The sequence below is a fragment of the Chiloscyllium plagiosum genome, chromosome 3 (genome assembly GCF_004010195.1).
Source record: "Chiloscyllium plagiosum isolate BGI_BamShark_2017 chromosome 3, ASM401019v2, whole genome shotgun sequence".
In the NCBI taxonomy this organism is placed as follows: domain Eukaryota; kingdom Metazoa; phylum Chordata; class Chondrichthyes; order Orectolobiformes; family Hemiscylliidae; genus Chiloscyllium; species Chiloscyllium plagiosum.
This window is the reverse complement of record NC_057712.1, coordinates 4,932,046-4,946,890: the sequence shown is the minus strand read 5'-3', so window position 1 is coordinate 4,946,890 and position 14,845 is coordinate 4,932,046. Positions and strand designations below refer to the sequence as shown.

The 14,845-nt window shown below is 38.8% G+C and overlaps 1 long non-coding RNA gene across 1 annotated transcript in view; it reads right to left on the bottom strand.

The window, feature by feature from the left end:
* Window positions 1-8,977: 8,977 nt before the first annotated feature.
* LOC122540565 overlaps window positions 8,978-14,845 on the bottom strand; it is a 79,625-nt gene continuing 73,757 nt past the window's right edge. The window contains exon 4 of the long non-coding RNA XR_006309351.1: window positions 8,978-9,011. This is a non-coding gene — a long non-coding RNA (uncharacterized LOC122540565). The remainder of the gene's footprint in view (window positions 9,012-14,845) is intronic.

The following is a 14,845-nucleotide window of genomic DNA, read 5'->3' as shown; positions in this document are numbered from 1 at the left end:
TTGTCCTTCTAGATGGAAGTGGTCATGGGTTTGAAAGATGCTGTCTGAGGATCTTTGGTGAATTTCTGCAGTGTACCTTGTAGATAGTCCACACTGCTGCTACTGAGTGGTGGTGGTGGAGGGAGTGGATGCCTGTAGATGTGGAGCTAATCAAGCGGGCTGCTTTTTCCTGGATGGTGTCATGCTTTCTGAGTGCTTTCTGAGCTACACCCATCCAGGCAAGTAGGAAGTATTCTATCACACTTCTGACCTATGCATTGTAGATGATGAACAGGCTTTGAGGAGTCAGAAGATGAGTTATGTGGCGCGGTATTCCTAGCCTCTGACCACTTTTATAAACATTGTGTTTATGTGGTCAGTCCAGTAGAGTTTCTGATCAATGATAAACCCCATGATACTGATACTGTACTAGAGGATGCAATGATGGTAACACTATTGACTGCCAAGGACCGGTGGTTAGATTGTCTCTTATTGGAGATGGTCATTGACTGGCACATGTGTGGTGCAAATGTCACCTGCCACTTGTCAGCCCAAGCCTGGATATTGTCCAGATCTTGTTACATTTGAACATGGAATGCTTCAGCATCTGAGGAGATATGAATAATGCTGAACATCATGCAATCATCAACATTTTACAATGGGGCCTTTTTCAGCACAGAACCCTTTGTTTCTTATAGTGTAAAACAGACATAATTGAAAATTTACTTGGTGATGTAAAAATTCACTGTGTGATCAATAGGTAGGAAAAATTATGGATTGTTGAAAGATTTTAATAAACTAACAGGTGGTCAAGAAAGTGGCTAATGAAGTTCAATCCAGGGAAGAGTGAGATAACGCATATGGGAGATCAAATAAAACAATCTTACACAATAAACAGTGTGCTACTGAGAAGTTAGAGGAACAGACGCACCTTCAAATAAAAGGAGAAAATTCTGGAGAAATTGATATTCTACTGTTCACCTGAGGCGTAGAATTCAAAAACATCGAAACATATCGAATTCCTAAAGGGCTTGAGAGAGTAAAATTCTGAGAGGACATTTCTCCTCATGGGAAAGCCTCAGACCAGAGAGAATAGTCCCAGAATAAATGGGCCAATTTAAGACTGAGATGAGGAGTAACCCTTTCTCTAAGGAGATTGTGAATCTTTGGAACTCATTGCCACAGAGACCTGAGTAGGCAGAGTCCTCATGTATATTTAAGGCTGAGCTTGATTATTTATTGGTCATTAGCGGAATTAAGATTTACTTGGAAAGGGCAGGAAAGTGGACGTTATGAATATCAGATAAGTCATGAATCTGTTGAATGGCGGAGCTGGCTGAAGAGGCTGATGATTTACTCCAGTACCTATTGCTTATGGCCTTATAACAGCACAGGGATTATGCTAGAACTGTATCTGGGGCCGTATGTTTCATAAAGTACATAGTGAAATTCTAGTCCCGACATACTGGAAGCATATGATTGCATCGAGGAGGTAGAAGGGAAATTGATAAGGATCTTGTGAGGAATAGTGAGTTTTCCTTTTGTGGATAGATTGAATAAGTTTGAGTTGTTTTCTTTGAAACTGAGGAGACTGAAGGGAAATTTAAATGAGAGTATAAAATTATGAGGGTCCTCGATAGGATGGATAGGAAAGATTCATTTCCCTTTGCTGGCAAGTCAATAATCATGGTGAATATACTCATTGTAATTGATAAATAGATTAGAGAGGATTTGAAATGAAATCTTTTTTTCCAGGACAGATGATAGACTCTGGAACTCATGTGTGAGAGGAAGGCACCGGCATAAGCCTGTATCATGTTTAAAAAATTCTCACATCTGCACTTTAAGTGCCATAAGCTGCACAGCAACAATACAAGATTCAGAATTTAGATTGAGGCTAGCTACTCCTTTTTTTTTTAGTTAGTATTGCTACAATAAGCTCAATGGCTTCTTTCTGTACAGTATTTTATCTGTTTCTAAATTCATTCCCTTGTAAAGATTCATCAGCCAACATGTGAATATTCTCAGGATGTCACATGCTTTTGCCTTAGAAATGTTCCAAAACATATGTCCACCAAGAAAAAAACCTCATCCCTGCTGTGCTGTAGTTATTTGAAATGTATATTTCCTTTCACATAATAAGTGCATAAATAAAGCCACTGATATTTGTGATGGCAACTTATTAATGTCACTTGCAAGTGAAATACTTAACTCACTTGTTATTACAAATGCTTCATAATTTTCAACTTGTGGGGGGGGGAAATCAAATTTCACTTCACGACATGGGTTATCCTGTCTGACATTATAATGTATTTTGAAAATGTTTAAATGTTTAAATGAATAACAGGTGATATTAATAGCTTGATGTGGGGGTTTGAACTGGCTAGGCAGCTTTCATGTCTATCGTTCCTTCAGAATTGTGCTAATTTCCATCTCATACACTTGGATTGCTTACTGCATTGAAATTAAGATTCATCACGATTGGCTCCTGTAATCTTTTCATGACTAGGACCCCAGAACTTTTTATACTTGTTGTAGAATCATAGAACTTTGCAGGGTGTGAAGTCATTTAGCTGATCACCAGTGTTGACTATTGCTAAGGGCTTTTGCCCGAAACGTAAATTTTCCTGCTCCTTGGATGCTGCCTGATCTGCTGTGCTTTTCCAGCACAACTCTAATCTATCGCTAAGAGTTGTCTGGTCTTGTCCATTTTTCAAATGAGTAAGGAACCTACTTCCGTCTTCATTTCTGAAATGAAATTTCAAATGTAAAAGCCATGCATCAGGAACTTCAGTTACATGGGTAGATTAGATAAACAGAGATTGTTCTCCTTGGAAAGGAGAGGGTTAAAGGGATATTCAGTCAACTGGTTCCAAATACAGTCATAGAGATCTACAGCATGGAAACAAACCCTTTGGTCCAGCTTGTCCATGCTGACCAGATATCCAAACCTAATCTAGTCCCATTTGCTAGCACTTGCCCCACATCCCTCTAAACCCTTGCTACATGCATACCCATCCAGATGTCTTTTAGATATTGTAATTGTACCAGCTTCCATCAATTCCTCTGGCAGTGCATTTCATGCACATACCACTCTCTGTGTGAAAACATTGCCCAGAGGTCCCTTTTATATCATGCCCATCTCACTTTAACCCTAAGCTCTGTAGTTCTGGACTCCCTCACCCCAGGGAAAAGACCTTGTCTATTTATCCTATCCACACCTCTCATGATTTTATAAACCTATATAAGATTGCCCCTCAGCCTCCGATGCTCCAGGGAAAACAGCCCCAGCCTATTCAGCCTCTTCTCATAGCTCAAATCCTCCAATCCTGGTAGCATCCTTATAAATCTTTTCTGAACCCTTTCAAGTTTCACAACATCCTTCCTATAGCAGGGAGACCAGAATTGCACACAGTATTCCAAAAGTGGTCTAAACAATGTCCTATACAGCCATAACATGACCTCCCAACTCTTATACTCAATACTCTGACCAATAAAGAAAAACTTACCAAACGCCTTATTCACTATCCTATTGAACTACGACTCCACTTTCAAGGAACTATGAACCTGCACTCCAAGGTCTCTTTGTTCAGCTTATGAAGGGATTTGATTAAGTAAGTAAGGGGAGTTTTCTTACACTATCATAGACTCTCCACAGTGTGGAAGCAGGCCATTCAACCCATTGAGTCCACACCCACCCTACGAACATCATCACACCCAGTCTGATCCCCCTACCCCATTCCTGTAACCCTCCATTTCCCATGGCTAGCCCACCTAGCCTGCACATCCCTGGACGCCATAGGCAATTCAGCATGGCCAATCAACCTAACCTGCACATCTTCGGACTGAAAAGATTACACGAGATAAGATTGTAACAGATGTACACTAATGTAAGATAGGTAGCAAAAGATGCAGTAATTAGATGAAAAAAAAATATAATTTGTGTAATTTGTCACAAGCTCAATGCAGAACTTGAAAGGGATATTGACACAGATTCTATAGAAACTTTCAAAAGGGACTTGACAAACACTTGAAAAATAATAAAAATACTGAGCTGTGAGAAAAAATAGATTCTAAGAAGGGGTAAGTCAACAGTGGTTAACCAGGGAAGTAAATGATCAAATTGAAAAAAAACATACAATATGACAAAGATTGGTGATAATCCAAAGGATTGGGCAAGGTTTAAAAATGAAAAAAAGATAACCAAAAAAAAGGATGTCAATAAACATTGAGGATAAATATAAAACCAAGTGGAGATCTAAAGCTTCTTTAAGTATGTTAAAGGGAAGAGAAAGGGAAAAGTTAACATAGGTCCCTGAAATACTGGGGAAAGAATGGGCAACCAAAATCTAGCAGAGAAGTTAAATAAATATAGTTGAAGACATGAATAGCACTCTAAAAATATTAAATGATCAAAAAGCAAAAAGAAAGGGAATAAATATGATAACTGTCACTCAGAAATTTCATGGAGCTAAAGACCATAAGACCCTGAACCTGAGGCAATGCATCCAAAACTGTTCAAGGAAGTAGCTACAGAGATAGTATCCTTCCAAGAATCCATGAAATTCAGAAAAGCCGCAGAGGATTTGGAAACTACTAACATAACAACTTCATTTCAAAAGGGAAGGAGTGAAAAATTATTTACAGTCCCGTTAGCTTAACATTTGTTATTGGGAATATTTTAGTGCCTGCTACAAAGGATATATTAGCAAAGTCAACATGAGAAATTGTGTCTCACAAATGTATTAATTCCTTGAGAAGTTAACAAACAGGATAGCTAAAGAGAAAGCAATGGATGTAATATATTTAATTTTTGAAAGACATTTGAAAAGGTACCACACATTAGGCATGGATAGACGAGTGGCTAACTAACAGAGGATGGAGAGTCAGGATAAGGGGGACATTTTCGTGGTGGCAACTACAACACATGGAATGCCGCTGAGGATCAGTGTTGGGATCACAATTAGTAAAATACATGTGACTTTACAGATGACACAAAAATAGATGGAAATGCAAGTGGTGAGAAACACACCAGAGAGATGCAAACAGATTAAGTAAGTGGATAAAAACTTGACATGTGGAAATATATTGTGCAAAAATGTAAGGTTTGCACATTAACAGGAAGAATAGAGGAGATGAATATTGTTTAGATGGACAAAGAAGACAGAAAGCATAACATTGAATTCTTCACTCTGTTCTGTTACCTTAATACATTTTACATGGTATGACCTGCCTGTATTGCATACAAAATGAAACTTTTCACTGCACCAGGTACATGTGACATTAATAAATCAAATCAAATAAGCTCAAAAAAATGCTAATATTCAAATTCACTAGGTGATATTTCAAAGGGAACACAGCATAAAAAAAGCAATGATCTTCCCTCCATCATAAAGTCAAAAGTGGGAATGTTTGCCAATGATTGCACAATGTTCAGCACCATTCACCACTCCTTGCTACTGAAGAAGTTCATGACCAAATGTTATTAAAACCTGTACAATATCCAGGTTTGGTTTGGCTTGATGAGTGGTAGGTAACGTTTGTGGCACACAGTGCCAGACAATAAACATCTTCCACAAGTGATAATCTAACCATCCTACCTTGCTGTCCAATCATATCATTGCTAATGCACCCACTATCAAAATGCTGGCTGTCACCATTGACCAGAAACTGAACTGGACTAGCCATATAAATACTGTGGCTACAAGAACAGGTCAGAGGCTAGGAATCCTGCAGCAAATAACTCACCCCTTGATTCCCCAAAGTCTGTCCATCATCTACACGACCCAAATCAGGAACATGATGGAATCCTCTTCATTCACATGGATACGTGCACCTTGATAACAATGAAGAAGCTTGACATAATCCAGGACATAGTAGCCCATTTTATTGACACCCCATTCACCACATGTAATTAACTTTATCAATGATGCATTGTGGTAGCAGTCTCTACGATCTATAAGAAGCACTGCGATAACTCAGCAAGGCCCCTCCTAAAGCACCTTCCAAGTGCCTCACCTACGTCTCCCAGAAGAATAAGGACAAAAGATGCAATGTGATATCGCCAACAGCAGCTTATCCCGACTTGGAACTATATCACCTCTTCTTCAGTATTGCTAGGACAAACTCCTGGAATTACAATCCTAACAACGTCATGGATGCCTTAACACCCCAAGAACATCAGTGCTTCAAGTCAGCAGTCCCCAGCGCGTTTTGCAGAGTAATTAGGGATGACCAATTAGTCATGGTCAAGCCATCAACGCCAACATCCCATGAACAAAAAGAGATAGAATTGTGATGATTTATGCCGCCTTCAGTTTGATCATGAATTTCCAGGACTTCACCATTTTATTCAGTGTTTGCATATCAAAAACCTTCATGTGACACAGTTGCAAAGAATTGTTATGAGGGTTGTTAATCTGCACACTGAGAGCACGAAACAACAAATTTGCATGAGAAGAAGTCACAATTATATGAAAAGAATTAACACTGTGTGAAGTGTGAAGCAATATCTTGGCAAGGGACATTTTTTGCATATTGAAAGCAGAACTTTAAAGTTTTGAGATTTGCATGAATGAATGTAAGCAACTGGAGGTAGGGTGAAGCATCATCTTTGAAAGGTGGGGTGTGGGGAAATGACATTTTAGGAATGTTTGGGTAAACTATCACAGGGCTATATTTAGGCTAAGAGACATGAAACTCGAGTTCATAAAATTAAAGCTATGCCTGAATCTGAAAATCTCCAAACATTTCAGGTGTGCATTTTTATACAGTTGCTGCCCCTCCTTACTGAAGAATTCCTCACAGTATACTACTCATTCCATCAAACTAACTCAGATCAGACCTCTTGTCTGATTCAGAACCATTGCCTTATACTGAGTCACTCAATTCTTGAATGAGCTGCCCCCTGAAAATTTAAATGGGCATTTTGAAATAATGAGTGTTGCTCTTTCAGTTTATCAGACAGTAACGCTTTGAGACTTGAAAACAGCAAAATAAAGTAAATGAGCAGCCAACAGAACAAGGGATAAAAACTTTAGCAAACGCAAATTTGAAATAAATGCAAATCAGAAACATGAGAAGTAAAATTAAAGACCAAGAGAAATTTAAAAAAAGAAAATAAGACAGTAAGTAGTATGTATTTAAAGGTATTCAACTTCTTTTTCTTATGATTTTCTTTGTTATTATTCTGTATATTTTGTTGTTTACATATGCTTCAAATAAAATACTTCAGCCATTTAATTGTTTCCATGTTGATCGTGGATGACTAATGAGTTATCAGTGATATACCTCTATAGGAAAATATAAACCATCAATAAATAAAAGACAAGCCTTATAAGATTCAAGGTAAATCTCATAACAATCCAGGGCACTACCCTTTCTAAGAGCTTTAGGAATTATTGAAGACAGTCTCATGTACCCCCAGCAATGCAAGCTAGGAGCAGGATGTATTATTGAACCTTGGAAAATCTATTAAAACAGTATGGCAATATGAGAGGTGATTTTAGTTATTGTTTAAAAAATGTGGAGCATTATTTATTGCATTAAAAATAACTGCTTCTGTCTTTAAATTCAAAGTAATATGATCTTATCTATTAAAAATCTTTCTAAATTACTTTTTAAATTCAATTTACTTCAAAGAGATAATTTCTACATTCAGTCTCAATAGGTTTAACCCTGACTTCAATTCCCTTAGAGACTCCCTGTGGCTACATTGGACCAATAGTCTTAAATTTGATTTGTGTATCTGGATCCACAAATAACTTACAAATGCTATCTGCATTAATGTTGACTATTTCATTTTCAGTTTTAATTTTCAATTTCAAAGAGCCTCCTTTTCTGACTTTAATTACAAGGGCATTTTAATAAATATTGTTGAAGTGCATGTTTAGTTTAGTACAAGGCATACATTGTGTCATTTGTTGCACATGGATTGAGAGTTTAGGACTGGTTATGTATGGATCACTGATTTGTGTGTTGACAGGAAGTTCTGAAAAACCCACAACCTTGATTATTCACATGGGAATATAGTTATTCCTTTAAAAAAAATGAATCCAACTATACAATAACTTAAAAATATTTTATTTCTGTCACAACTTGAGAAAGAAAACATAATGAAGAATCATAGTATCATAACACAATGGTGAGGAAGCAGAACATTTGGCTCATCGTATCCATGACAACCCTCCAAAGAACATCACACCCAAACCTACACCCCTATCCTACCCCTCTAATCCTGCATTTCCCATGGCTAACCCACCTATCCTGCACATCCCTGGACACTATGGGTAATTTAGCATGGCTAATCAACCCTAACCTGCACATTGTTGGATTGTGGAAGGAAACTGGAGCACCTAGAGGAAACCCATACAGATACGGAGAGAATGTACAAACTCAACACAGGCAGTCACCCAAAGCTGGAAGCAAACCCAGGTCCCAGGCACTGTGAGACAGCAGTGCTAACTACTGAACCATCATGCTGCCGAGAAATAGGAATCAAGCAATGATTTTTTAAATACATGTTTCTGTCAGGGAATTTTATCCAGTAACATCAATAAAGTGTACTCCCTAACATGTTCTTTCCTTGCAACAAGCACTGAGCATTTATAAATCTACAGTTAAGAAAGGGATTGATGATATCCTGAATTATGAGATTTTCATCACTAATGGCATTAATTGGTCTGGTAAAATATGGAGCACCATCCATAATTCACAACTGTGATTCGTCTTACTGACTGATAACAGGTTCTTATTTCTTCTTAGAAAAGGATGATTGCTTTTCCAACTTATTGAATTTTTTCATCTAAAATTATTCTTTAATGACCAAATGTATGTGACTGCCACAGCCTGTAAATTCTGCTCGAAGGGACATAATATTCCAACATAGACCTGCATCATCTTCACTGTACTTCACTGTCACTGGGTCAGAATCCTGGAACTTCTTCCATAACATGGTCTTCAAGAAGGCAGTTCACCATCACCTTCCTCAGGGCAATTAGGGATAGGCAATAAATGCTGGTGATGCACGCCCACTACAAACAAGCAGAAAAAATAATAAGAATTTGAGTTCATCCAAGATGCATGATATTATGGTCAATCAAAGATTAATTAAAATCATAGAAAAGAAATTGATCATTGTGTTCTCTTAGCAATATAATTTTTGAACTTTATGTTCACATCTCTGAACATGTCTGTGTCTCTCTATGGAGAAAGTGAGGACTGCAGATGCTGGAGATCAGAGTTCAAAAGTGTGGTGCTGGAAAAGCACAGCAGGTCAGGCAGCACCCGAGGAGCAGGAGAGCCCACCTGCTTTGCTTTTCCAGTGCCACGCTTTTCGACTACCTCACTCTGTCAGTAGCTGTGCTTCCTTACAGCCAGTCAACTCTCTCGCAGTCTCACCTCTGACACCATGTTTTGTGTGTACAATGCAGCATTTTATTTAACACAAGTGAATTTCTGAAGTCTGCCTACTGTGTTAAGGCCTCATGATTTCGACAGAGCATGAGGATCATTTGAATGTGATTGCACTTCCATCTGAACAAGTTCAATTATTTCAGTTAGCTCTGCCTATCCATGTCGAGAGTCAAAATTTACTGGGTCACTTCTCTTGATGTCCTAAACATGATCTTCAACTTTAACCAGCTCTTAAGCAGCTGGAAAAAGTACCACCAGAATTAGAAGGATCCTTCTTTTAAGATATAAGGTAAAGTTTAATGGCATTATCAAGCACATAAGGTGTTTTAAATTATGATCAGTACAGGGAAATAAATATAGTTTCAGCCTTGTGTCCCAAGAATAACACTGTAGAAGTCTCAGACCATATCTAGGTCATACAGTCAGAGAGTCATAGACTTGTACAGCACAGAAACAAACCCTTCAGTCCAACTTGTCCACGCCAACCAGGTATCCTAAATTACTCTAGTTCCATTTGCCAGCACTTGGCCCATATCCCTCTAAGGAACAGGAGAATCGATGTTTCGAGCATAAGCCCTTCTTCAGGGCTTATGCCCGAAACGTCGATTCTCCTGTTCCCTGGATGCTGCCTGACCTGCTGCGCTTTTCCAGCAACACATTTTCAGCTCTGATCTCCAGCATCTGCAGACCTCACTTTCTCCCCATATCCCTCTAAACCCTTCCTGTTCATATACCCGTCCAGATGCTTTTTTAATGTTGTAATGATGCCAACATCCACCACAGCTTCTGGCAACTCATACCACACATGCGGGTGTCTCAGGGGGGCATCTTCAACCAGTTTTAGACACACTCATGAGTGACTCAATGACAGTTTAAGATTGACTTCCAGAAATCAAGCAAATCTTGAAAGAAGAGACTCCTCATCTACTTCATTCAGATTTCCACAGAATGCGCTCAGTGGTGGCTGACCATAAGCAGGCATGCTGTACTTTTTTTAAAAAAAATGTGTTTTCACTTGGAATTAGGAGAAGCAGAGTTCCTCCTATTATTACAGAACAGTGTAGCCTAGATACGTTTGGAACCATTTTCAGGACTTGAGTAGGGAACACATGAAAAGCAGGAGAAGGTGAAATCAGACATAGTTCACACAGTGCACTGACTGCAGTGTGGAATGTGCTGGTGTCAAAGGCTGTGGTACTTTTAGTAGCATGCGACGCTGGTCTTCATGTATAGTGCCCCTGCTCCCATTTCTTTCCTCTGTCTGAAGGGCTCTGGTGTCCCTATGGAAAGACGACCTCTCTCCTTCCTTCTACCTTAAGGCGCCCGGTGTTCTGTCAGGAGAACCTGGAAGCCCTGTTGCTCCTCTTTCAGAGAAACAGTGCCACAATTTTGGTCAGCTACTGCATCCAGAAGAAATGTATTCTTTAAAGGGTGCAGACTGGCTTTTGACAGTATGTGCTGGCTTCAATTGATATGACATGACACAGATCCTAGGCCTCTTGCTAAACATACAGCAGTGAACACAGCAGTGGGCTGTGTGCTATGATTAGGATGATAAATTGGCGGCATGACGTTTATATGCTGTCTACATCACTTCATCAGACACAATGTAATCGTACATCACATTCCACACCTCTAATATCAGGCCTTGCACAATTTCTCAATTGTTATGTTTGAAGTAATTGAAGATCCTTTGGTCTAGAGGTAAAATTGGTGCTGGCAATATGTAGGTTTGAATAATGGATATTATTTCAAGTAGAATGTAAGATCTCAGGCCCAATAAAATTAGGCACTGAAATTGGAACTAAACACTCTGACTTTTGAAATAATTTTCAGGCCAAGAGGGTGGAAAGCTGGCAAAATTAAAATAACACAAAGGCACTCTGTTTATGTAGCCACTTTACTTGATCAATTTGACTCAAGGGGTGTTAATTGCAAATCATTCACATTATCAGCTTAGTATACTATGGACATTGACAGAACCTGACAATGCGGGAGCAACATTAACATTCACAAAGTTACAATCAAAAATCAGTTTTCTCACAGTGGGGCTTTGAATTATCCAAAACTATATCCTTAATTATGCTTTTCATTTTGAACACCTACATACTCGGATTCGATTGCATGTTCTCTTAGACAAAATTATTTGAAAACTTTACAGAGGTTGAGCAAAGCAAATGCACATTGAAGTTAATTATAATTCTTTGCAACCATTTAACTTGTTAAAAGTGGTCTTGATGGCAAGACTCCCTTTATAAACAACCTGTAATGACTCTGGGCTGGCAAATATAATGAGATTTTGCTAGCTCAATGTTTCAGATGATAAAACTTTATTTTAAAAATATTTTGGCTACGAACAACCATCATTAGTCGAGTTTGTGCTTGGAAAGGAAATGTTGTAATAAAGGTTATAATCTTGGAAAGCTGAATATAATTATGTATGCGTACACACGGTAGTATCTCATTTAACACCCTACATTGTGAGGCTCAATTACATATCCTGTTTTTTAGTTTCTAGCCAACAAAAAAAAATTAGTTAAGGCTTGACTATGGTCCAGCAACATCTGGACTATCCTTTGCACATCCCTAAACATGCCTAAAACAGTACAAGGGGACAAATAAATATTCAACTCTTATCCACATATTTTCCCATATGCTTCCTTGTGTTTATTTTTGTTGATATAAGCTATCACAAATAAAGCACTTAAGTCTTCAGAAGCCATATGTAAAGCTGATTTGTGTTCATTTAAAACAAACCATATGCCATCAATAAATTCAAGGTGGTAGTGGGAGCCAGGGGTAGAGTTTAATAACACGGCAAATTAATAGTGATGGTTAGATCAGTAAATGTTAAAATGGCCATTTTCTATGATTCTCTGGCTGACTGGCTTTATTTTCACTCTTTCCCTGAGACGGGACTTTCACTGGACATCCCTAATTGTCCTTGAGAAGGTCGTTGAGAAGAAACTGTTGCAGTTCATAAAATCATAGAATCATAGAATGCCTAATGTGCAAAAAGAGGCCAGTTGGTCCATCGAGTGTACACCAACCCTCCAAAGAGATTGCACCCACTTCTTGTGGTGTAGGCACACACACAATGTTGTCAGGGAGAGAGTTCAAGAATTTTGACCCAATGGCAATGAATGGGCTGTAATATTCTTCCAAATAAAGATGGGGTGTGACTTGGAGGGGCCTTGCAGCTGATGTGTCTTCCATCCTTGTCTACTTAGTGGTAGATGTTGTGAGATAGGAAGATGCTGACAAAGTATACACTGCTGTCACTTTGCACCAGTGGTGAAGATAGAGTATTTAAGATGGTGAATGGGATGCTAATCAAACTTACTGCTTTACCCTGGTTGTAATTAAGATACTTGAATGTTGTTGGAGCTGTACCCTTCAAGCCAAATAGAGAAATTCTCATGACACTCCTAACTTTACCTTGTAAATGATGGATAGTCTTTGGGTAGTTCAGAGATGAGTAACTCTCCATAGGATTCCCAGCCTCTGAGCTTAGCCAGTTATCATTGTAATAATGAGAGCATTACCATGAAATCCGTCTGAACCTGGAGGCTTGGCTGCTTGTAACTCTATCTGTTTGCTTAGTACAACTTACCTTGTGCTTGTAATTTTAAGTTCCTCTCTCCAGGATCAACAAAAATGGAGCTACAAAAATAATGGATGAATTGTTCATAATTTTCAAAAAAAAAAGTTGGATTCTGGAGAAGTAATAAACAACTTGGAAAAATGTGACACTCCTATTTAAAAAGGGAGAAAGACAAAAAGTGGACAGGCCAATTATCATTATATCTATCATTGGAAAAATATTGCAATCAACTGTTATGTTAATAATAGCAGGACCTTTGAAAAATCTTAAGCCAATCAAGCAGTCAGCAAAGCATCATGAAAGGGAAATTGTGTCTGACTAATTTGTGTTTTTTCAAGGGAAGTCTCCACTATAGAGGATAGAGGGCAACCAGTAGATGTGTTGTATTTGGACTTCCAGGAGGCACTTGACAAAATATCTTAAAGAAGATTAAGTCATAAGATAAGAGCCCATGGTGATGGAGATAGTACATTGGCAAGGACAGAGACTTGGCTTCTAGGCAGGAAACAGTGAATGACGTTAAGGGTCTCTTTTTCAGGTTGGTAACCAGTAACAAATGATGTTCCACAGAAATCAGTGCTAGGTCCACAACTACTTAAAGTACATTTATTAATGATTTGGAGGAAGAAAACAAATGCACTGTAGCCAAATTTACAGATTGCTAAAATGGTTTGCAAAGGGGATACAGACAGTTTACAGATATATATTAATAGGTTAAGTAAATCAAGAAAAAGTTGGTAAATGGAGTATAATGTGGAAAAACATGAAATCGTTCTGTTTGGAAGGGAGAACAAAAGAACATAGTATTATTTAAATGAAGATAAACTACAGAAAGCTGCAACACAAAACGGCTTGGGGGTTTTCCTGCAGCATGAAGGCAAATGGAATGCTGGCCCTTATTTTAAGAAAGTTGGGTGTCGAAGAGTAGGGAAGTCTTACTGCGGCTGTACAAGATGCAGGTGAGACCAGTTCTGGAGCACTGTGAGCTGTTTTGGCCCCCTTATTTAAGATATAATTTCATTGGAGACAATTCAGTGAAGGTTCACAATGATGATCCCTGGTATGGAGGGACAGTAAAGGCTAAACAGGTTGGGACAAGGTTTTTGTGGCTGCAGGCGGGACTTAAGGATGGGGTGTTGCCTTCCTGGTGCCAGGGTTAAAGACATCACAGACAGAGTGCAGGAAATCCTCAAGGACGAAGGTGAAGAGCCAGAGGTGGTGGTACATGTCGGCACAAATGATGTCGGGAAGAAGAGGAGGAAGAACATATTACAGCGGGACTTCGGAGAACTAGGAAGAAGGCTGAAAAGCAGGACGTCCAAGGTGGTTATCTCCAGTTTGCTTCCAGTTCCTCGGGCTGGTGAGGCCAGAAACAGGGAGATAATGGACTTGAATGTGTGGCTGGGGAACTGGTGCAGGAAGCAAGGATTTAAATTCTTGGATCACTGGGGTATGTTTTGTGGTAAGCATAAATTATACAAGAGAGATGGTTTGCACCTTAATAGGTTGGGGACCAGCATTCTGGCAGGCAGGTTTGCTACTGAAACACAGCTACGTTTAAACTAAGTAGCGAGGGGAGGGGACAAACTGGATGTTTAAGAAGGAAATTGAGGGGAAAGTTAGAACAAGGGAAGTCAAGAAAGACAATTGTATCAATGAAGCAGAAAACTCAAAAAGGGATCATGCTGTAAGGTTGAGTGAAATAGGAGTTGATGGGAAGGGTGAGAGCAGTAACAAATTAAAAATACTATATATGAATGCACAAAGCATTAGAAATAAGATGGATGAGCTTGAGGCTCTTTTGGAAATTGGCAGATACGATATTGTGGGGATAACTGAGACGTGGCT